Source organism: Monodon monoceros, unplaced genomic scaffold (assembly GCF_005190385.1).
Source record: "Monodon monoceros isolate NGI ecotype Baffin Bay Population unplaced genomic scaffold, NGI_Narwhal_1 Super_Scaffold_5, whole genome shotgun sequence".
NCBI classification, from domain to species: Eukaryota; Metazoa; Chordata; class Mammalia; order Artiodactyla; family Monodontidae; genus Monodon; species Monodon monoceros.
In genome coordinates this window covers 33182318-33205480 of record NW_021703782.1, presented here as the reverse complement: position 1 = coordinate 33205480, position 23163 = coordinate 33182318, and positions in this window count along the sequence as shown.

Genomic DNA, 23163 nt, shown 5'->3' with positions numbered 1-23163 from the left:
ATTCATCTGTCTTTTTCTCCCGAAAAAGTAAAAAGAACAATTTTTTAAAATTAATTAATTAATTATTTTTTGGCTGCATTGGGTCTTCGTTGCTGCACACGGCTTTCTCTAGTTGCAGCGAGCGGGGGCTAATCTTCGTTGCGGTGCATGAGCTTCTCATTGCGGTGGCTTCTCTTGTTGCAGAGCATGGGCTCTAGGCACGCAGGCTTCAGTAGTTGTGGCACGCTGGCTCAGTAGTTGTGGCTTCGCGGGCTCTAGAGCATAGGCTCAGTAGTTGCAGTGCACAGGCTTAGTTGCTCCGTGGCATGTGGGGTCTTCCCGGACCAGGGCTCAAACCCGTGTCCCCTGATTTGGCAGGTGGATTCTTAACCACTAAGCCACCAGGGAAGCCCCAAGAACAATCTTGAAAAGACTTTAATTATGCTTTAAGATCCATAAGTATGCTTTGGATCCTCAAAGGAATAAAGAAAGAATAAGAAATTGAATAAAGCATAAAGAAGAAAAAAGTATTGTTAAATTAAAACAGGCCAAAATAAAACATGAGCAGGTATATATAAAATCAACCAATTTAATTAATAAGTACTGTGGTGGTTTTAATAATGTCCACAACTTATTTGACACTTCTCCCTCCAGGAGGTAGAGCTTAATTTCCTTCTTCTTGAGTGTAGGCTGGGCTTAGTGGCTCACTTCTGAGGCACATAGTATGGAAAGGGAAAAATAGTAACTTTACAGTAGAAGGACTTGGCAGATACCACCTTAGCCAAGCGATCAAGGTTAAATTCAATAATATTGACAGACTGATATTATAAACTCTCTGATGTGATGTGATGAGATGAGCACTTCACGCCTATGGTATTCTTCCCCAAAATCTATAACCCTAGTTTAATAATGAGAAAACATCAGAAAAAACTAAGTTAAAGGACATTCTACTACACATCTGTCCAGTACTCTTCAAAAGCGCCGAGGTTATGAGAGACAAGGAAAGACTGAGAAACTGTCACAGACTGGAGGAGACTAAGAGGACCTGAATACTGGATGTAATGTGGTATCTTGGAGTGGACTCTGAACATATAAAGGACATTAGTGAAAAACTTGAGGAAATCTGAATAAAGTTAATAACATTGTATCAATATTATTTTCTCATATTTAGACATGATAAATGTATCATGGTTATGTGAGGTGTTACCATTAGGGGGAGCGGGGTGAAGAATACACAGGAAATCTCTATATGATCTCATAATTCTTCTGTAAATATAAAATTATTTCAAAATGGAAAGTTTAAAAGATATAAACAAATGAATCAATTAGAAATCCTTAAAAGGATTTCCTTAAATGGAAAAGTACAGTTATGGAGGTGGGGGGAACCCTCAATAAACAAGATACACAATTTAAATAGACACAGTCAAAGGAGACTTAGTGAATTGGAATATTGTTCTGAGGAATTCACCTAGAGGATGGCACAAAAAGATAAGGTATAGTAAAAAGACATGGAGAATAGAAGGGGCATCAGTGAAAAAATGGCAAAGTATGGGTTCTGTCTCCAGAAACTCTGAAAAGACTTGGCAAAAACTGTCTCAATCTCACCAGAACTTTGGGAGATAGTCAAAAGTTTAAAGCAACTAAATGGGAGATATTCAAAAGTTTAAAGCAACTAAATGCTAAAAGTTTAGCAAATAAATGCTAACCCAGGAGGAAGGCCACTGAAACACAGCAGGTGATCTTTGTGATGTTTTATCTTACCCTAGCCCCACCATCCTCCCTGCTCACTGGTACAGTGGCAGTCTTAAAGATGGCAGGCAATGTTCCTGGTGTGGGTGCCTGCTTCTGGAAGAAGCAGAGTGGACCTTGTTCCAAAGGAATAGGGTTTGTCTTTTTGTCTTGACTGGGTTTTCCCCAAAGGACTGATGCAAAGGGCTTTCTTTTGTTTCACTTAACCTGGAACTCTATCAGGGCAGAGAAGCCACAGAGAGGACTTTCCCTAAAAACATTGAAAGGCAAATGAACAAACTAGCACCTGCCTGGGTAAAAAATAATAGTTGGGGCAAACAACAGACACACCAAAATCCTGGGAGGAAAATCCCGGAGGTGATATTTGGGGAGGGGAGGGAATAAGGGCTTTGAAAGTTTCCTGTGTATATTGGAGAATCTAGAAAGCCATATACATGCAAAGGGAAGGACACATGCTTAGAGAAGAACTGAGATGACCGTACACGTTCACCTCTGGCTGTTCTTTAGGCTCAGGGCAAGCAGAAAGTGGAGGTTAAGCTGGGGTTGCAAACAACCTGGCTAAGCATGGGAGTGATCCAACATAGATCACTGCAAAGACTTGGAGATATATTTTTTTCCTTTTCTGCTTTGTTTTTTCTTCCTTCTTTCTTTTCCTCCAAGAATGTAAGGATATCTCCCTGTAAACCACAATAAAGAAATATGGTTACGTAGGAGAAGTTACTTGCTTTTAGAAAATAAACACTCAAGTACTTAGGGGTTTCTAACTTTCCAACACTCTAATGATATTTCCAACTTACTCTCAAGAGATTCAGAAAAGAGAAGCAGGTTTGCTAATTCAGTAATCATTTCTTAGGCCCTTCTGTGTGATGGGTGTGGTGGATAGCAGAGATCTGACTTGGACTTCATCCCTGTCCTCCAGGAACTCATAAACTAGTAGAGGAATCCACCTACCTAAAATGCCAGACAGTCTAAGGGCCGTATGATGTGTGAAACGGGACCATGGGAGCTCAACGGAGGGAGAGGAACAGGAATGGCTTCTTAAAACGGGTCATATAAGCTAATTCTTGAAGGCTGTAGAGTGTTTCAAGGGAGACAGATGGGTAGAAGCTGGCTTTGTTTGGAGGGGTGAAGGAGAGTAACTGCTAATTGTTCCCCAATACCCCCATCTTTCAGTTAGTAATGAATTCTCCCTAAGTTTAGCTGGGTGCTTGGCAGTCAGCTATAATACATTTTTAACCTCTCTTACAGCTGGCTATGACAATGTGACTACATTCTGGCCAAAAGGGAAATGAGCCAAAGCGATGCTGGCAACCCCCAGGTCACACCTTTAACAGGAAGGTGCATGCCTTTCTCATCCTCTCTTTGGGATATAATAATGGTGAATCAACATTGACCCTGTGGATGAGTGTATTACCATGGGTGGAGTAGCAAGATGGCTAGAACTGAGTCCCAGGATGACCTTGGGGAACAGTGCTTCTGATCAGCCCTGCACAGTCTACTAGTTCAGAGTTTTACCTGGGAGAGAAACAGAACTCCTACCTTGATTAAGCCATGGATATTTTTGTCTCCATCTAGTCAATATCCTAACTAATAAAAGCAGGAAGAAGAGAAGAAAGGCAATGAGGATATGGAACATACTTAGAAAGACAAACTCTCACTTTTTCCTTTCTTCTTTCTTTTTTTTCCTTCCCTTCCCCTCTTCTAATCTATCCTTTGTTTCCTACAGTTACGCATAAATGTATATACACACACAAACACACATATACACACACATTTGCTCTTCCATATCCCCTTGGTTCCAGATTTTTAGCTCTAGACATATCAACAGATTCACATCTTCTATGTTCTTCCTGCTTAATCTACCCACCAGTGAAACAGCTCTAAGTATGGAAACCATTTCCTTAGAGGCTCCCCACAGAGCACAGTGAGGCAGTAGGCATCTGGACAAGCAGTGGACAGGACGTCTTCTTGATCACAGTGGGCAGAGGGTATTGCTTTCTTTGTACAAATCGATTTGTAGGGAATAGAGGAACCGTATTTTTCCTGGGAAGCTTTCTCTTTTTCCATAAAAGGGTGTTTTGAGGAAGTCTTCAATGTGGGAATCACAAAAGCCTTATGTTCCCCTTTTCCAATCAAAATGTCTAACTTCTCTATGTTACTTTACAGAGTATTGTAAGTATTGTTTTGGTCTTCTCAGTATCCATGCTTTTGGTAACAGAATCCTGTTTTTACTTTCAGTTTCAGGTCATGGGGTTTGGCCTGGGGCTGACCCAGTCATTTGACCCTAGGATTGCATATGTAATCCAGTTCTGGTCAAAGCTGGAGGTATTGGGAAAAAGACTTTCATAATGCCGGGGTTACTACACTAGAAGAGTATAAGGCTGGAGCTGCTGGGATCAGTTTGCCATGGGGGGAGGCTAACTAAAAATAAAGTCAACATTGAGGAAAACAGAACCAAGGGATAAAAGCCAAGCCTGATGACTTTGTCTGGGAACCTGCTGCAGTTTAAGTAGAGTTTCTGTCACTTGCGACCAAACAAGTCTTGACAATCCACAGGGCATATCAAAAGCATCTAAGTGACACTTTGGCAGATGTTATGCCTACCCAGATGTTTCTTTTTAAAAAATTGACTTATGTTCCTTCCTATTCCAGAAAGTATTGTTGGTCCCTTCTAGTAAGAAGATCCCTCCTTTGTGTTCTGTCCATTTTGCTGTGTAGGAAAAGGAGCACCAACTGGAATTTAGGGTTCTTAATCCTACCTCCACCACTTCCTAACAGTAAGACTGAACAAATTAAGGGACTACATCTGAACCTTGGTTTCCTTATTTGTCAAATTGATGTATGATTACATACATGTATTGACTTATACTGTGGATCACATAAGATCACATATATAAATTATAAAATGCTTTAAACATGTTAAGAATTATTATAAAGTGGACTTTCAGGATCTAGGGAATCCTTCTTCCTTTCCATAGCCTGATTGTGTTGTGAAATTTGGGGTAGAGTAGAAAGGCCACATCATCCTCCAAAGATTCTGCTATTTACGCTTTCCTTATGAGAGTGTCTATTTTCCCACATCCCAGCCAACACTCAGTATTATCAATTTTTAAAATATTTGCTAGTCTGAAAAAAGCAGCTAATTGCTACATTTTAGCCTTGTGAATGGTGCTTTCCAGGCAGCTGGAGATATTTTTAAAAATCTTCCAAACCAGCATCCTAAAATCTGCACAAAGACCAGAGCAGCAACTGCTTTTCTCCTGCCCTGGTACCAGCTGACTGTTCAGCATGGCAGTTAGATAAAAGAGGTGGCCAGAGGCTTTTACAGGCTGTTGTGGCAGCAGAAAAGGACACCTTCACTTCTGCCTCACTTGTTGTGGGAATGAGCGAACACACACCCTCAGGGAACCTGCTAAATCATGGTCCAATGATCCACATCTCTTCAAATCCATTTCGGTCCATGCTTGGTAACTTCTGAAATCATTCAGTTCAACTTTGTTCTCCGAGGAGTAAGTATCTGGGATGAGGGACCTATTCATACATTTAAAATAGAAAAGAATGATTAGGGGAAAAGATGGATAAAATAATATTCTATTCTATTTTATAACTCTTTATGCTTTTCAAAATATTATCACAGCACTATTCTGATTAAGCCTTTCAAAAACCCTGAGAAATAGACAGTATCATCTCCATTCTACAAAGGAGGAATTTGAGGCCCAGAGAGGTAAGGCAAGTTGCAGAAGCAACACAGTGAATTATGGCAGAGGCAGGGCTAAAACCATATCAACTCTCACCCAATCCAACAGTCTTTCCCCTATATCACACTGTTAAGGACACTGTTCACCTTCTGTAGTGGTGAGATAATACTCACAAAGCCCCATCACAGTCTAGGAAGTTCATTCTAGGAACAGGTAGCTCTGTTAAGGGCATCTGTCCCTCTGGTTCTTTGTAAAGCCCTTTCTCCTTGGCCAGAGCCAAGAGGTACCTCTTACACTAGATCCTGTACACCTGTCACCATCAGTGTGTAGTCAGAGCTAGTGACAAAGGGTTCACTCATCCTTCACAACTAGTTAAGGATGGGGTCAAAATCAAGCAGTAATCACTATCCCAGGCTCCCAGGTCAAGTGGTAACATTACTGAGGATGTTGATAATGAAGTTTTTCTACTATTAATGGGAATTCAGCTGAAACAATCAGCAAGAACCTATAAGGGAGAAATTTCTGGCCTCAGCCAAGATATTATATTTCAGCCAATTCTCCTAATTATATGAGCCGGATGGGAGAGGGTGGGGGCTAGAGGAAGAGACAAAGGATGAAACATGATTCAGGAAATTGTAAAAGAGGAAGATGAGAAACCCTAGTGCTTCTGGGAAGGAATGTCAAGATGTACCCCTTTGCCCAAGCGATTCAAAGAGCCTTTCACCCTCCTCCCTCTCTCCCTTCGTTCTTTCCTCCCTCCTTCCTTTCTTTTTCTTTTTTCTTTTTAGCAGTCTGGCTGTACAGGGATTAAAAAATGCTGGGGATTTAATTTCTCTAATTACTTGGAAGACCATCTGTGCCCTTCTTTGACACATAAGCCCCTGCTCTGGTGAAGGGATTGCCTGCTAATCTGGCCAGTTCTCCTCTTCTCCAGAATTCCTTACTCCCCATTCCCTACCATCTGGCTATGGGATCACTTTTGTCAGAGAGCAGGGCTGGGAGATGGAGCTCTAGGCAGAAATCCTTCCCATCCAGCTGTGCCCCAATACCCTGGGCATTGGCAAACATCAGGGGACCATTTGACATCCTCCCACTCTTGGCCACCAACCAATATCCAAGAGCTGCCTCTGGGTGGAAACCGACTCTGGCTGAAGGAGTGTTTTTTTGCTCTCTCCATAGAGACTTCTGCACATTTATCTCCCTTTTGCAGACCTAACTTCAGTTGAAGCCTTAGTCATCAGGGTGAGCAAGGAAATATCTTTTCTGCACTCAAATGCAGGTTAATGACATTACAGCAGAATTCTAGTAACGATAGTATATTGATCTGGTTAAAATTGATTCTCTATAATGAAAAATCATGAGCAAAAATGAATTTTTCAGATTCCTATTTACCATTTAGAATGACACTGATTGTGGGCTGTTTGGGAAGAGGAGAAAGTTGGTTTAAATTATTGCTTTTTTTTTTTTTTTTGCCATTGAGCAGCAAACTCCTTTCAACTTCATCTACTCCTCCCTACTCTCCCAAGAATATGGGAAAGAAAGAAAATAGAGCTAAAGATGAGGGCAAGAGGAGTAGAAAATGAAGTTTCCTCAAAGGGTGGCCCACTTTTCTTAACAAATTCTCTTTCTTGTATCTCACTGTTCACTCTACCCAGCCATTTCTCCGACTGATCTGCAGCCTACCTCCCCACACCCAGCCTTCCGGAGCCCCCTTCTTTACTTGAATAAGCCAAGTCCCTTGGTTCAGAGCTTGGTTCAGGGCTGGTCCTGGCTCAAAGTCCATTATGTGGGACCTTGCTTTTCCCTCTGTCTGGATTTTACAGAAACTTCATACTGTTTCTTTTACAGAAACGTCATCCTGTTTCTGAGTGTGACGTGTCCAGGGAATCAGCTGTGAGCTCAAGAGGTTAGAGCCCTGGTCCAGGAAGATCCCACATGCCGTGTGGAGCCGGTTTTCGAGGAACCACCATACTGTTTTCCATCGTGGCTGCACGACTTTAATATTTGCATGGAGTTCAGGCAGATGAGGGTCGAGAGAACACACACCCACAAGGGCCAGGTCCATCAGCATGCCCGTGGCCACAGGAGCCTGTGGGCAGAGCTGGGCTTGGAGTAATAAAGTGATAAACTACGAAGACTGGCTCCTGTGTGATGGGAAGAACCCCTCCTCTTGCTCTCCTACTCCAGTTACCTCTGGTGGCCCCAGAGATCTGGAGCCTCTGAAATGCTGAATGTAATCAAAAGCAACCAAAACATCGCCACATTAAAGCCTTGCTTAGAACATAGTAAGCATTTGAAAAACGGCTAATATTATGTATTTCATTACACCATGCTTTATTTTTTCTTCATCTTCTAATCAACGACAGAAGAAACAAAGGAAATAGGAGGCCACTCACTTCCAAGAGAGCCCTGGATGCTCTGCAACCCTGTTAGCTAAGATATCCAAGCTACTCAGGACACCCAGAGCAAGTAATTACTTCTTTCTACTGATGGGAAAACTGAGAAGGAGTAGAAATTTAATCTTCTACCCAGTGGAATAGCATGCTGTAACAGAAAGAGCATGGGTTTTGAAAGTAGGGTTTTGACCTGAGTTCAAATGCTGTTTATGCTGCCTAATTTGTTCATGGTGTTGGACAAATTCCATCACATCTTTGAGTCTTTCTGAGAGATATTAATACCTATCACACAGGGTTATTGTGAGGAGTAAACAAGATGATGTATTTGTATGCCAAGCACATCTAAGTAGTGGTAGAATCTATTGCTTTTGCCAATTCCAGTATTTACTTTCCCTTATTCTAGTAGCATATTTTGATTTTTCTTTGGAGAGCTCCCTTTCCCCCACTGCACACTCTAATGGTGGATCTGGCAGTCAAGGTGCCCTTCTGCCCAGGACAAGTGGGCTTATGACCCAACTTAGGCTAGCCAGACCCTTGATTCCTGTAAAGTGAACCCTTTGCAGAGTGAAACAGAGATGAAAAATGGTTGGATTTGATTCTTCCCAAGTGTCATCTACATCCTTGGAGCCACCTGGTTCTTGTCTTTTCTAAGGCCTGGTGGTCCAGCTGTTCTTTCAAGATTGTGAGCACCCCGTGTCCTTCCAATGACTTCCTTTTTCTATATCATATTAGCCAGAGACAGTTTCTGTTACTAGCAACCTCGGAACCCTAATTGCTGCACAGATGTTAGGTAAATGTTAGTTCTCTCTTATCTGCTTGCCTCCTCCCAGCAATCCCCCATACTCTCATGTCCTCCTCACATACAGAATATTCCAGTGTTTCAGGACAACCTAAACAGTGGACTTCTGTTGTACTTAGGCTGGAATTAGGTCTAGACCATTGATTCAGTTGATGTTACCAATCCATCAGCAATTCCTTTTTTTTTTTTTTTTTTTTTTTTTGCCATACGCGGGCCTCTCACTGTTGTGGCCTCTCCCGTTGTGGAGCACAGGCTCCGGACGCACAGCGGCCGTGGCTCACGGGCCCAGCCGCTCCGCGGCATGTGGGATCCTCCCGGATCGGGGCACAAACCCCTGTCCCCTGCATTGGCAGGCGGACTCTCAACCACTGCGCCACCAGGGAAGCCCCATCAGCAATTCTTATCAGTTCTACATTTAAAATCTGCAGGATCTGATCGCCTTCAACTCTTTACTACTTCACTAGCATAAGCTACCATCATCTCTCGCCAAGACTACTGTAATCATTTCCTAAGTGCTCTCTATGTTCTCATTCTTGCCCATTACGATCCATTCACCACCTGGAAGCCAATGTGATCTTTTAAAATTATAAGTTAGATCATGCCACATCCAGCTCTCAACTTTCCAATGATTTCCCATCATGTTTTGAATAGCACCAAAGTCTTTCCGTGACCTTACAAGACTCTGTATGATCTGACTCCTGGCCACTTCTTCGATCTCATTCCCTTCCACTCTCATCCTTGCTTACTGCTCTTCAACAACACTGGCCTTGTGCCCTTTGAGCATGCCAAGCTTGTTCTTGTCTTCGACATTTGCACCTGCTGTTCCCTAGGTGTCCCCCTTCTCATGAATTTGCATGGTCCTCTGCTCTCTTCCTCGCACAGAGTGGATGCACAAAAGATAGATACTTGTTGAATTAATGAATGGATAGAGTTCTGATATATCAGTAAAATGGAATACTCTGAAACTGTTGGAAAAGAATAAGGTAGAATGTGCTAATATGGAATGACCTCTAAGATATAATGTAAAGTAATAAAAAAGAAAGAAAAAATATACAGTACATTGTGTGTAATAGGCTTCCTCCTGGTAAAAAGATGTACTTACGGAAATTTACATAAGAAATTGATAACATCACTCTACTATCTACGAGGGAGACTTTTCACTGCATATCCTTTTGTTCTACTTAATTTTTAAAATCATATTCACGATAAAATTGCTTCTTCAATAAAAACTAGTAATTACAAAAATTAGTAGTGAACTAGAGAAAAGAAAATATTTAATAAACCTAGGACAGAAATTGTTATAATTTGGTACCATTAAATTTTGTAATATCTTTTTTTTTTTTTTTTGGTCTGCTTGAGTTCATAGTGCTAACTGTAATAAAACGTGTTGACATATAGTGTTCCTTCACTTTTTTTTCTCTCATAACTTTTAATTTATCTAGATATGGTGAAAAATTAATGTACAGTGATAACCTAGGTCAAAAATAAATTTAATCAGGAATGCTCTTCAGAAACACTTGCATATTTTTATAGTATTTTAATTTAATTATTTTGTTTAATTTAAAAATTTTAAATTTAATTTTGTAATGATTTTATGAAAGGAGTAATTACTTTAGGAACTGATAAACATTTCTCTTGAAACTTCTTTAGATATTAGTCAATGATTTTTCCCCTTTCAATTCAATTTTTTTTTCAATTCAGCTTTTTATGCTGAAGTATTTTAAGGTAATCTAGACATTCCTAAATCTCTTTTCTTGCATCCCCAAACGATCTAATTCTCAGTTTCTATTCACATTTCTCCAGTTGTACCAAAAATGACTTATACAGGTGGTCTGTCCAAAGTAGAATCCAATCACAGATCAGATTCCAAATCTTTGAATCTGGCTGTTATATCCCTTAAGGTTTTTTAAATCTATGAGAGTATTTTTTTAAAATAAACTTTATTTTTTAGAGCATTTTTATGTTCATGGCAAAATTGGGCAGAAAGTACAGAGAGTTGCTATGTAGGCCCTGCCCCTCCACATGCACTGCCTCTTCAACTTTCGACCTCCCACACTGGAGGAGTTTTCTTTTTTTTAATTTGATAAACAATATATAACATAAACTTTGCCTTTTTAACCATTTTAAAGTATATTTTTCTTTTCTTTCTTTTTTTTTTCCCCTTTGTTTAAATGACACTGGCTAGCTAAAGAACCCAGGCCAGGTTTCCTGTAGAATGTTCCACTTTCTAAATTATTCTGATGGCTTCCTTGAGCTGTCATTAAATTTGGTCTTCTATTTCCTGTAAGTGGGAGTTAGATTTAAAGGCTTGATTAGTTCAAGTTAAGCACTTTTAACCAAAATACATCATGGGTGATATTGTATATTGCCTCCCCGTCACCTCCCTGGTTTGTCCCACCATTAATGAAAGTAAGACTTACCTCAATCACTGGACTGAGGAAGTGACAACTTGATCCCTTCACTTGAAAATTACATTTTTCTTCCCCTTACCATCAGAGTGGGGTTGCTTTGGACATGCAAAGGTACAGTTCCCTATCAACCACTCACTAATGATTAGCACCAATTAATAAACTTTGCCTGAATTAATAATATGATTAAGTACTGGGAAATGATGGTTTTTCAACTACTTTCTTTTTATATACCTTTATTAGCAAGCCATCTTTGATATAGCAGAATATTCTCTCATTACTTGGGCAATTTAGTTTCAATGAAATACCTGGAAAGGTAGGATAAATGTTTAATTCTTTCTGTTTAATTTGTAGCTGCTTCAAATGGTACAAGTACTTTTCTTCTGGCTTTATCTCTTTGGATTTCATTTTGGATTTTTAAAGATTCATTATGTTTCATTCAATAACAATCATTATATTTTCAGTTCTCAAATTGACCTAGCTTTGGCCAATAGGAACTCCTTCAAGACCAACTCCTGTGGGGACTTCCCTGGTGGTCCAGTGGTTAAGAATCTGCCTGCCAATGCAGGGGACATGGGTTCAATCCCTGGTCCGGGAAGATCCCACGTGCTGCCAAGCAACTAAGCCCGCGAGCAGCAACTACTGAGCCCAAGCGCCACAACTACTGAAGCCTGTGCACCACAAGGAAGAGTAGCCCCTGCTCGCTGCAACTAGAGAAAGCCTGTGTGCAGCAACAAAGGCACAGCGCAGCCAAAAACAACAACAAAAAATTAACTCCTGTGAGCTCTTTTTTTTAAATAAATTTATTTATTTAGGCTGTGTTGGGTCTTCATTGTTGCATGTGGGCTTTCTCTACTTGCAGCGAGCGGGGGCTACTCTTTGCTGCAGTGCACGGGCTTCTCTTTGCGGTGGCTTCTCTTGTTGCGGACCATGGGATCTAGGCACGTGGGCTTCAGTAGTTGTGGCTCGAGGGCTATAGAGCGCAGGCTCAGTAGTTGTGGCGCACAGGCTTAGTTTCTCCATGGCATGGGGGATCTTCCTGGACCAAGGATCAAACCCGTGTCCCCTGCACTGGCAGGTGGATTCTTAACCACTGTGCCACCAGGGAAGTCCCAACTCCTGTGAACTTTTTTTTTTTTTTTTTTTTTTTTGCGGTACACGGGCCTCTCACTGTTGTGGCCTCTCCCGTTGCGGAGTACAGGCTCTGGATGCGCAGGCTCAGCGGCCATGGCTCACAGACCCAGCCGCTCCGCGGTGAACCCGCGTCCCCTGCATCGGCAGGCGGACTCTCAACCACTGAGCCACCAGGGAAGCCCTCCTGTGAACTTTTGATATAACTTCATTGATGTTTGAAAACTTCCTTGATTTTCCATGTAACATGTCCTAAGCTCACCTTGTAACCTCCCTGACACAGGAATGTAATCCACTATTTTTCTCTGTGTTAATATGCTCTTTAAACATATTTATAATTGCTACATTGCAGTCTTTGTTGGTGAAATCGGACATTTGGTCACTCTCATAGGCAGTTTCTGTTCCCTGATTTTTTCTTTTTTTGGCTCTCTCTGACGACCTCTCTGACTACACTCTGCTATTAAACTCTGCTAACTGTCCGCTGATTACTCTATTTTCCACAATGCTCGGGCATAGATTGCTTCACAGAGCAATCCAGTCAAATTTGGGCTCCTTTGAAGGGATAGTTCCTGAGGTCAGTGTCTGAGATTTGTTCTAAGCCCGGAAGGATATTTGCAGTTATCTCTTTTCCTATTTCTCTCTGGCATAGTAGCTGGTTTATATCTGAGCCTATTGTCAAAGAATCTATCTCCTCGTAGTTGTCTTTTGCCACAACTTCCACTGGTTTTGAGAGCACCCTTAGGATTGAGTTTCTCCATAGTTGGTTGCAAATGAAGGGATTAGAACTCACTTATATGTTATAAACTACTGTTCTATGGTGTGCTTCTCCCCTGGTCAAAATCTGTGAGCCACATCTCTGGTGCTGGATGTGGACACAATGGTGCACTTCTTTCTGAGTGACAACCCCACTTTCAGAGCTGAGCGCTCTGTGGATGAGGGGAAGAAGCAGGCCTGGGTCTCCTTGGCTTGCCTCTCTGCCTGAGACCCCTGCCCATGAGCCACAAGAGCAATCGGGATCCCTATCTGCACCATGAGCAGTGAGTGGGGGCTGGGGATAATAAAGGAATCCCACACCTCTTGGCTGGCCTCACCCAGAATATAGCCTCAGCAACAGGTAGCTGGGGGCAGAATGAGAAACGCTGATGTATTGTCCCTTCCAAGAAATAGCCCTCTGACTGAGAGCACCTTGGGTTCTCGACTGTACAGTCTGGAGTAGAGTTTCTGTCTCACTGAGTTGGGAGGAAGGGGACAGAGAGTGAGGTTCTTGGTTCAAACACCACAGACTGTGACCACTCTTACTGAGTTTTAGTAGATTTTTTTTGAATAAATGTTTCTTCATTTGCTTTATGCTCTTAGGGCCATAACCAAATACTTTAAGGTTTTTTTTAATAATTTTCACCAGCTGCTGCTGAGATCCTCATGCTCTCATGCCAGAAGTGGAACCTCTAGATCATTTACATTTAATGTAAGTACTGATATGGTTTAAACATACCGTACTGCAATTCGTCTTCTATTTGTCCTGTGTGTTCTTTGTCCTTCCTCTTCTCTTCCTCTTGCTCCTCCCCCTCCCTCCTCCTCCTTCCTTTTTCTCCTCTTGTTCTCTGTATTGTTATTGCGATATATTTTATTCTATATATGTTATAAACTACAAAATACATTCCTATATTTTTCATTTAAAGAGTCAATTATCTCAAATATATTTTAAAATGAGATATCTTTTGTTTGTATCTACATATTTACCATTTCTGGCTCTCTTTTTCCCTTTATGTAGATCTAAATTTCCATCTGGTATCATCATACTTCTAACTAAAGAATTTTCTTTAACAGTTTTGGTATTATAGATCTGAAGGTGATAAAATTTCTCAGCTTTTTTTTTTTAATGTACGTTTCAAGTGTATAGCATCACAGTTCAACACCTGTATATACCACTAAGCCTATTACCCTCCATCATCATACAGTTAACCACCTTCTTCCTTTTAGCCCACTCCCCAACACCATCCCCTCTGGTAACCAGTAATCTGATCTCTGTATCTATGAGTTTGTTTTTGTTTTATTTTGTTTTGTCTGTTTGGTTTCTTGTTTTTAGATTCCACAGGTAAGTGCCATCATATGATATATGTCTTTCACCTTCTGATTTATCTTAATTAGCATAATACCTTCAGGATCCATCCATGTTGCCGCAGATGGCAGGATTTCATTTATTTTTATGGCTGAGTAGTATTCCACATCTTCTTTATCCATTCATCCATCAATGGACACGTGTGGCTGTTTCCATATCTTGGCTATGGTAAATAATACTGCAATGAACGCAGGGGTGCAATATCTTTTCAAATTAGTGTTTTTATGTTCTTCAGATAAATACTCAGAAGTGGAATTGCTGTATCATATAGTAGTTCTAGTCTTAATTTTTTGAGGAATCTCCATACTGTTCCACAGTGACTGCACCAATTTACAGTCCCACCAACAGTATATGAGGGTGAAATCTCTCAGCTTCTGTTTGTTTTTAAAAGGTCTTTATTTTTCCTTCATTTTTAAAATTAATTTTTAAATTTTAAAAATTTTGGAAAACACAGATAACATAAAACTGATCATCTTAACCATTTAAAAATTTTAAATTTTTTAAAATTAATTCTTATTGGAGTACGGTTGATTTACAATGTTCTGTTGAAAATTTTAAATTTTTAAGCAGGTAAAATACACATAACATAAAACTTACTATCTTAACCATTTTTAATTGTACAGTTCAGTAGTGTTACGTATACTCATGTTGTTGTATAACCAGTTTCCAGAACTTTTTCATCTTGCAAAACTGAAACTCCATTCCCTCATTCCCGCCAGCCCCTGCCAGCCATCATTCTACTTTCTGTCTCTATGAATTTGACTACTCTAGATACTTCATGTAAGTGGAATCATAAAATGTTTGTCCTTTTGTGACTGGTTTATTTTACTTACCATAGTGTCTTCAAGGTTTATCCATGTTGCAGCATGTGTCAGAATTTCCCTTTTTTTTTTGGCTGCACTGTGAGACTTGTGGGTTCTTAGTTCCCTGACCAGGGATTGAACCTGGGCCCTTGGCAGTGAAAGCACAGAATTCTAACCACTGGATTGCCAGGCAATTCCCAGAATTGCCTTTTAAGGCTGAATAATATTCCATTATATGTATAATCATTTTTCAGTGTGCTATTTTTACTTCATTAAAATAAAAATTATTTATTTATTTGGCTACGCCAGGTCTTAGTTGTGGTGGGCGGGATCTTTTAGTTGCAGCATGTGGGATCCAGTTCCCTGACCAGGGATTGAACCTGAGCCCCCTGCATTGGGAGTGCAGAATCTTAACCACTGGACCACCTGGGAAGTCCCTTTCCTTCAATTTTGATGGATATTTTTTGTGAGTAGAGAATTATGGGTTGCCACTAAATGCTTCATCAGTATCATTCCATTGTCTGGCTTGCATAATTTCAGATGAGAAGTCTTTGACCTTTCTTATATTTATTCCTGTGGATTTTCTTTTTCTTTTCTTTTCTTCCTTTTTCTTTTTTCTGATTGTCTTTAAGATTTTTGTCTATATTACTCTTTTTCAGTAATATACTTTGGTGTGGTTTGTCTTTATCCTGATTAGGATTTATTGAACTTTCTAGATCTGTACATAAATGGTTTTTCTGAAAAATTGAGAAAATGTGGACACTATATATTCAAAAAAATTCCCCAACTCCTCCTTCTGGTACTCCAATTACACATATGTTAGAACACTAGATATTGTCTCACAGAGCAGTGAGACTGTTCACTTTTTTTTCTAGTCTTTTTTTTCCTTGTATTTTATTCTGTATAGTTTCTATTGCTATGACTTCAATTTCACTGATCTTTCCTTTTCATGGTATCTAATCTGCTATTAAGATCATCCAGTTAAAATTTTCTTTTTGAATATTGTAGTTTTCATGTCTAGAACATTTTGTTTTTCTTTTACGTCTTCCATCTCTCTCCATTATGTTCAAACTTTTCTTTAAATGTTTGAGTATATTTAAAATATTTATAATAATTCTTTTAAAGTTCTTGCCTGTTAATTCCACCATCTCTGTTTCTAATGATTGATTTTTTAAATTGAAGTATAGTTGATTTACCGTGTTGTTTAATTTCTGCTGTACAGCAAAGTGATTCAGTTATACATACATATACATTTTTTATATTCTTTTCCATTATGATTTATCACAGGATATTGAATATAGTTCCCTGTGCTATACAGTAAGACCTTGTTGTTTATCTATTCTATACATACTAGTTTGCATCTGCTAACCCCAAATTCCTACTCCACCCTTCTCTCACCTCCCCTCCTCCTTGGCAACCACTAGTCTGTTCTATGTGTCTGTGAGTCTGTTTCTGCTTTGTAGATAAGTTCATTTGTGTCATATTTTAGATTCTGCATATAGGTGATATTGTATGCTATTTGTCTTTCTCTTTCTGACTTACTTCATTTAGTATGATAATCTCTAGGTCCATCCATGTTGCAGCAAATGGCATTATTTCATTCTTTTTTATGGCTGAGTAGTATTCTGTTGTATATATGTACCACATCTTCTTTCTCCATTCATCTGTCAATGGACATTTAGGTTTTTTTTCACGTCTTGGCTATTGTGAACAGTGTTGCTGTGAACACAGGGGTGCAGTTATCTTTTGAAATTATAGTTTTGTCCAGATATATGCCCAGGAGTGGGATTACTGGGTCATATGGCAACTCTATTTTAGTTTTTTGAGGAACCACCATACTGTTTTCCATAGTGGCTGCACCAACTTACATTCCCACCAACAGTGTGGAAGGGTTCCCTTTTCTCTACACCCTCTCCAGCATTTGTTATTGTAGACTTTTCAATGATGGCCATTCTGACTGGTATGAGGTGGTATCTCACTGTAGTTTCTCTTTTTTTTTTTTGGCTGTGTTGGGTCTTTGTTGCTGCACGTGGGCTTTTCTCTAGTTGTGATGAGTGGGGGTCACTCTTCATTGTGGTGCTTGGGCTTCCCATTGCGGTGGCTTCTCTTCTTGCAGAGCACGGGCTCTAGGTGTGTTGGCTTCAGTAGTTGTGGTACGTGGGCTCAGTAGTTGTGGCTCACAAGCTCTAGATCACAGGCTCAGCAGTTGTGGTGCACGAGCTTTGTTGCTCCATGGCATGTGGGATCTTCCCAGACTAGGGTTCAAACCCATGTGCCCTGCATTGGCAGGTGGATTCTTAACCACTGCACCACCAGGGAAGTCCCAATCTCATTGTAGTTTTAATTTGTATTTCTCTAATAATTAGTGGCGTTGAGCATCTTTTCATGTGCCTGTTGGCCATCTGTATATCTTCTTTGGAGAAATGTCTATTTAGGTCTTCTGCCCTTTTTTTTTTTTTTTGGCCACACGCACCACGTGGCACGCAAGATCTCAGTTCCCCAACCAGGGATCGAACCCAGGCCCCCTGCAGTGGAAGAGCAGAGTCCCAACCACTGGACTGCCAGGGAAGTCCCAGGCCATTTTTTAAAATATATTTATTTAATTAATTTATTTATTTTGGCTGCGCCAGGTCTTCATTGCGGCACACAGGATCTTTTAGTTGCAGCATGCGGGCTTATTAGTTGCGGCATGTGGACTTAGTTGCAGCATGCATGTGGGATCTAGTTCCCCGACCAGGGATCGAACCCAGGCCTCCTGCATTAGGAGCATGGAGTCTTACCCACTGGACCACCAGGGACGTCTTTTTGATTGGACTAATGGCTGATTTTTTTTCTCCTGGTTCTGGGTCACACTTTTCTGCTTCTTTGCATGTCTTGCATCTTTAAAAATTTCATGCCAGAGATTGTGAATGTTACATTGTTGAGAGTCTGGATTTTTTTTTTTCCCCTTCATATAGCATTGACTCTTGTTTTGGCTTGCTATTAAATTACTTTCAGATAAGCTTGATCCTTTCAAGGCTTATTTTTAACATTTGTTGGGAAAGGTCTAGAGCAGCTTTTGCTCTAGGGCTTGTTCAGTCCCACTTTAAGGTGAGATCCTCTGGGGCTCTCTACTAAATTCCCCAGGTTTTCAATGGGTTCTCTCCTCTCTGGTTGGAAACTGAACTTCCTTCAGCCCTGTGTGAGCTCTGGGACTTGTTCAGCCAACAGTTCTCTTATAGTCTGACAAAGACTCTCTTTGATTAAACTCTAGCCAGGCTCCTCTGAGCTCTCTTATTCATGGACTCAATTTTGGCCTATAAAATCTATAGACTCTCAGCACAAATTATTTTGTTCAGTCCCCTTCCCCCACATTAAAAGTCTTACACAAACTAACATTGTTTCTAACAGCTCAAGAGTGCATCCTTAGAATAATTCTCCTTAAAGTGCCCGAGAAAGCTCAAAGTTACCAGAGGAATTTGTTTTATCCAACACCTGACAATAGGCCCTTGACCACTCTTTCTTAGAGCATGTGTTTCAGGAAAGGGGACCCCTTCCAGGGCCCGAGAGTGGGGTCTTGTCTAACACTCAGAAATGAATTGTCTGAGGAGACACACGTGCTAACAAAGCAAGAGACTTTACTGGGAAGGGGCCCCCTGGGCAGAGAGCAGCAGGGGAAGGGAAACCAGGAGGACTGCTCTGCAACGTGGCTCGCAGTCTTGGGTTTTATGGTGATGGGATTAGTTTCCGGCTTGTCCCTGGCCAATCATTCTGTCTCAGGGTCCTTCCTGGTGGTGCGGGCAGCCGCTCAGCCAAGATGGATTCCAGCGAGGAGGATTCTGGGAGGTTGGTAGACCATGTGGACTGACGTCTCCTCTCTCCCTTTGACCTTTCCAGAATTCTTCCGATTGGTGGTGGCTTGTTAGTTCCGCTTCCTTACCAGGACCTCCTATTCTAAGATAACTTAGACTACTACTACCCTGCCTGGCCAGGGAGGGCGGGTTTTAGTTAGTGTTTCCCCTAACACATGTACTAAAAAGGGCTTACAATTATGAGTCTTTCTTCTGTCCTTTTGAGATGTATCTATATCTTTTATAACCCCAAAGTGTCTTTCTCAAGGGCTGAAAGCTATTCCTTTGAAATGTAATCATCAGGATAGATAAGGCTCTCCCAGCCTCTGTTGAAGGATAGACTTAGATAATTGCCAGCTAACAGACACAGCTGACTTAACTGGCATTTACCCTGACCAGGCCTTTGTAATTTTTTAATTCCCTTAGTCTTTTCAGGCCTCTACCTTTCTCCCTGCCTACTCCCTCATTCTCTCCCAGTCACCCCTGTACCAATCAAAGTTAAGCTTGGTTCATGCTGGACTCCCTTCCCTGTTGCAACAGTATGTTACAGATGAAAATTTGTCCTTCCCACTTTAGCTAGCATCTGGCTTTGTTTATCTTTGACAAGGTATTTATCTAGCCTTACGGAGTTTCACCCTAGTCACACACAGCTTAGTGTGTATTCAACATCAGATTCAATGGGGCCACTATGTATATTTCTGGGTCTCCTTTTCCATGGTGCTTCTGATGGTTAAATCCTCCCATCTGGCCTCTTATTATTTTGGGATCCTGATGAAACCATGCACCTCAGATTGGGACTTGAACCGATGTGCCAGGACTCGAACCTGGCCAAAACCTGTAGTCTTCCAACTGAGACCACACACCTGGTTTCAGGACTTAATGAAGCTCAGGTTCTTGATGTCTCATTGCAGAAAGAATTCAGTGAGAGACAAAGTGATAGGTAAGAAGTAAATTTATTTAGAGAGAAACACACTCCACAGACAGAGTGTGGGCCATCTCAGAAGGTGAGAAAGGCACCAGGGTATGGGGTTGTCAGTTTTTATAGGAGTGGGTAATTTCATAGGCTAATGAGTGGGAGGAATATTCCAGCTATTTTAGGAAGGGGTGGGGATTTCCAGGAATTGGGCCACAGCCCACGTTTTGATCATTATGGTCGGTCTTGGAACTGTCATGGCGCCTGTTGGTGTGTCATTTAGCTTGCTGATGTAAGTGTATACTGAGGCTCAAGGTCTAGTGGAAAAAGTTGACTTGTCTGCCATCTTGGACCCAGTTGGTTCTAATCAGTTTATGTCATGTCTTCGGGTTATGTCATTCTTTCAACAGTTGTGCTCTGCCTCCTTCCCTCCTGTTTCACTACCATTCCTATTGCTACCAATGAGCCTTGTTCTGAAAATGCAGAAGTAGCCACCACTAAGCTTCTCAGTGATGCCAATGCCCCTTTCCCCAGAGCATTCCTCAGGGTCCTCCTGTGGAATGGTCATTCGGTGAGTTTTCTGGTTTTTACATGCTATATCCACTTCAACTTTCCTCTTCTCTGAGCCTTCGATCCCTACTTGCACCATCTCCCATAGCGGTTCTGACATTTCTACTTCATATACATAGCTTTCTGCAAGAACCTTCCTAGCAACATGTTAGCACTGTCTCTCAGAGTCCTTGTCAGGGTGTTAAAGCCTGTGTCCTAGGAAATGCTCCCATATTGATAACCTCTCCCTCATCTAATTTTAGGTTCAACTTCTCCCAACATAGATGCAGCCTCAGAATTCTCAAAATGCATTCCCATTTATATTCTCCTGGCTTCTGTCAGATCATATTGGTTATGTTCTCCAGCTCTTTTAGGCTCCTTTACTCCCTTGTCAGGTCCTGGACATTTGTGTTGTTACTTAATCCCAGTTATTGGTCTAATGGCCAGGTTGGGATGTTGGGGTAGATCCAGATGGGGAGGCACATTTGTAGTAAGGCAGAGATTTCTGCATTATTTTCAAGCAATGGGGAGAAATAATCTTTAAGGAGTGGGTAACTTATAAAGGCCCAGAGGTACAGGGGTAACCGGAGGTTCAAGAGGTACAGGCAATTAGATTTTACCATCCTATGCCTCCGATTTCCACTCCTCAATCAGGACTCTAACCTGGGTGTAGTCAATTTGCCATGGTTGAGATTTCAATTCTCTGAAATTCCTGAAAATCTTTTTTTTTTGCTGTACGTGGGCCTCTCACTGTTGTGGCCTCTCCCGTTGCAGAGCACAGGCTCCGGACGCGCAGGCTCAGCGGCCATGGTTCACGGGCCCAGCCACTCCGCGGCATGTGGGATCCTCCCGGACTGGGGCACGAACCCGCGTCCCCTGCATCAGCCGGCGGACTCTCAACCACTGCGCCACCAAGGAAGCCCTGAAAATCTTATAATTAAGTCCTCGGCCTGATCCTGATCCTCAAGTTTTTCTGCCCTCTGGCTACAGGAGATGATAGTCTCTTTATAGGTGGCCAAGAAGACCCTTTGACTTTCACACTTAACTTTTATAGTCTTTCTCCAAAGTATTTATTACTCTCAGTGACAAACATCCTATTCTCAAATGCCTGGTACATTGTTCTCCTCCACCCCCCCCATGTATTCCTTTCCTCAGGCAAAAACATTCCAATTTACTAATGGTGAAAAATTTTTTTTAATTTATTTAATTTTTGGCTGCGTTGGGTCTTCGTTGCTGCGCGCCAGCTTTACTCTAGTTGTGGTGCGCGGGCTTCTCATTGCGGTGGCTTCTCTGGTTGCGGAGCACGGGCTCTAGGCATACGGGCTTCAGTAGTTGTGGCTTGCAGGCTCTAGAGCACAGGCTCAGTAGTTGTGGTACATGGGCCTAGCTGCTCCGCGGCATGTGGGATTTTCCCCGACCACGGCTCGAACCCGTGTCTGCTGCATTGGCAGGCAGATTCTTAACTACTGCGCCACAAGGGAAGCCCCACTATTGGTGAAAAATTTAACAATTGCATTACTACCACAGGCTACACAATGCTGCACCTACCACTAGTGATGGAATCCTCATTGCCAACAGGCTGGTGAGTGATCCATCTCTGAAATCCCATTTTAGAGTTTGCTTTCTTGGCTCACTCCTGGCACCAATTATTGTCAATCAGCTTCCCCAGGAAGCAGAAAGTTGAATCGTGGAAGCTTATTGGAGAAAGCTCTTGGGTTCATTGTGGGAGAGTGAAGGAAGCAAGGCTGGGCAGAAGTTAGGCTGCAATGTATTCACAAAAAAGCTTCAGTCTATTCCAGGCAGAGCACTGGAGCTAGGATGGCCCTGTGGAATTGTCCCTATTTGTGTTAGGGGAAACACTGACTGAAACCGCCTGCCCTGGCCAGGCAAAGACAGTAACAGTTTGCATGAGTTATTTTACGACAGGAGATCCTGGGAAGGAATGTGGAACTAAGAAGCCACCACCAATCAGAAGAATTCTGGAAAGGTCAAAAGGAGAGAGGAGATGCCCGTCCACATGGCCTACCAACCTCCCAGAATCCTCCTCGCTGGAATCCATCTTGGCTGAGTGGCTGCCCTCACCACCAGGAAGGACCCTGAGACAGAATGATTGGCCAGAGACAAGCCGGAAACTAATCCCATCACCATAAAACCCAAGACTGCGAGCCAGGTGGCAGAGCAGTCCTCCTGGTTTCCCTTCCCCTGCTGCTCTCTGCCCAGGCGCCCCTTCCCAGTAAAGTCTCTTGCTTTGTTAGCACGTGTGTCTCCTCAGACAACTCATTTCTGAGTGTTAGACAAGACCCCACTCTCAGGCCCTGGAAGGGATCCCCCTTCCTGCAACATTTGAAGCCAGGGTAACAAGGCCTTTATTACGAGGCCCTTGCACCAATCAGTCTTTGAATGTGGGCTGCCCTGGGGAAGAAGGCATGATTTTAAATGAACCTCAGGTAAGGTTGTATGGGGAGCTTAACTGCAAACTATCAGTCATTAACACTGCTAGCAGCTGGGAGAATGAATGTTTCAGTTTTGAAGGGTGGAGATATGGGGAGCACACCAAAACAGTCCTAAAATATACTTCCTATTCTTTGAACCATTTACAGTGGGAAAGTATTCGTGCGTTTTGTGTAATAAAAAATGTTCAAAAGCATTTTAAAATAAGCAAGCAAAAAGAAATTAGAAATTACCCATAATCTTTCCACTGATTTAACCACTGTAAATATTTTGGCATATGTCCTTTCAGAATTTCAGATTCAAAATTATATTGTGCATGTGTGTACAATGTTACCAAA